Below are 2500 nucleotides of genomic sequence, written 5' to 3'. Positions count from 1 at the left end.
AACTATTCTATTCATCTAGGAACCTTAAGAGAACACATACACACACACACACACACATTCACACACAAACTACGTATGTTCAGAGGCAAAGGGATATATGCTCTGACACACACCTACACATGCACACACAAACACATCCACACACACACACACAAACTGTGTCACAGACTTCCCTTGTAAGTGGTTTCATAAGGTTTCACATGTCCTTAGTGTCACGGGTCTGCAGTTTCTTGTTCTGTTTCTCTCTCTCTCTCTCTCTCCCTCTCTCTCTCTCTCTCTCTCTCTCTCTCTTTTACACTTGATCCATTTCAGTCTATACCTCTCCAATGCTTTTTGCCTGCGGTTTGCCTGCTTGCGTGTCCCTGCTGTTGTGACTGTGAAGACTTGACACCACAGCATCCTGCAGTGCAAGCAGCATAGACTTAGTCATAATTAACGACAAGGGGCTTTAGATGCAAACACTCCCATCTTAATTAACTTCATTAATAGACATAAATAATCACCTTCCACCCATGTTCATTTGTAAAGCAATAAAACCCAGCTGTAAAACTCCATCTTGGCTCTGTCGTAAACAGTATGCAGTTTCACTCATTAACTCTGTTCTCTTTAAGTTTCTCCTTCATTCGGTGGTGGTGGAGGAGGAGGTGGTGGTGGTGGAGGAGGAGGAGGAGGAGGTGGTGGTGGAGGTTGGGGACGGGGGTGTCCATGGGTGAAACCAACCACTGTCAGCGCTGTGGCAAGGTTGGAGGTAGGTTGCGGGATCCATGTAAGGGCTTATCACAGCAGTTCTACTCCGTGTTTCATTAGACAAGATTAAATATAGTCCGTGCCAGACCACCATGAGTAATTGGCCTCACAGTGTGTGTGTTTGCAAAAAATAAAAAAATAAATATGTGGCACAAGCAAGGAAAAAAGCATCTGCATTGTACTATGAATTTGCTGAGGGCGAGGCACAAGGAGCTTTCCGGGGCAGCGAGCCTGCCTTGTGCTTTCAGAGAGAGACCTGCTCTCTTCTCATAGGCTGTCATCTGTCTGCTCTCTGCTCATAGGCTGTCATCTGTGCGGATGGGCAAATCAATGAACAGACAGAGTGAAAGAGGGCGGTGCAATGAAGTGGGTTTTCAACATAGGGGGCTCAATTTGAGCAGCCCTAAAGTTTCGCCAGGAACATATGGACAGGCAGGAGATAGTTAGAGAGGAGTAGAGACATAAAGGAGAAGGGGAGGATAGAGGAAAGGAGGAGAGGGCAGGGGAGGAGTGGAAGAAAAGGTGAAGAGAAGAGAAGCAGAGGAAGTGAGGGAGATGAAGAGAGGAGTGAGAGAGTGAGAGAGTGAGATGAGTGAGGGAGTGAGAGGAGTGAGAGGAATGAGAGAGTGAGAGAGTGAGATAGTGAGAGGAGTGAGAGGGAGGTAGAGAGTGAGAGGAGTGAGAGGAGTGAGAGAGTGAGAGGAGTGAGAGAGTGAGAGGAGTGAGAGGGAGGTAGAGAGTGAGAGGAGTGAGAGGAGTGAGAGAGTGAGAGGAGTGAGAGAGTGAGAGGAGTGAGATAGTGAGAGGAGTGAGAGGGAGGTAGAGAGTGAGAGGAGTGAGAGGAGTGAGAGAGTGAGAGGAGTGAGAGAGTGAGAGGAGTGAGAGGGAGGTAGAGAGTGAGAGGAGTGAGAGGAGTGAGAGAGTGAGAGGAGTGAGAGAGTGAGAGGAGTGAGAGGGAGGGAGAGAGACTGAGAGGAGTGAGATAGTGAGAGGAATGAGAGCGTGAGAGTGTCAGCCTCTTCTTGACTGCAGCAGGAGGTATCTACCTGCATGCATACTGTGCCTCTCTCCAGCCCTAGCATCTGCATTCACATTAGAATGGGAGGCATAGTGGAGGCAAGGGACATCATGCATAGGCACACAAAAAAACCTACACACACACTCACACACACACACACATGCATAGGCACACAAATAAAACAATAGCATAGCTAAACTGAATATATACAGCAAGTACCATACAGATTCTCACCTACACACACACACACAAACCCAAAGGCAGACACAAATACATGGTGCTTATTACGGGGGGAGGGGGTAAGTATAGACAAACACGCAAACACACACACACACACACACACACACACACACACACACACACACACACGCACGCACGCACGCACACACACACACACACACACACACACACACACAGATGCTGCACCCATTCGGCGGGCTCACGCAGGGTAGTGATTAATGCATTAGGAGCCAGGGCCCAGGCTGTATGTGTCTGTCTTAATCACACACTCTGCATGTGTAATTAGCTGCTGATATCAGCTGATGAATTGGTGCATCCTCCAACTGCTTAGACATGCACACACGCAAACACACACACACACACACACACACACACACACACACACACACACACACACACACACACACACACACACACACACACACATACACATACACATACACACACACACACACACATACACACACACACACACACACACACACACACACATAC

The sequence above is a fragment of the Sprattus sprattus genome, assembly GCF_963457725.1.
Source record: "Sprattus sprattus genome assembly, chromosome: 12".
Taxonomy (NCBI): domain Eukaryota; kingdom Metazoa; phylum Chordata; class Actinopteri; order Clupeiformes; family Clupeidae; genus Sprattus; species Sprattus sprattus.
This window is presented reverse-complemented; position numbering follows the sequence as displayed.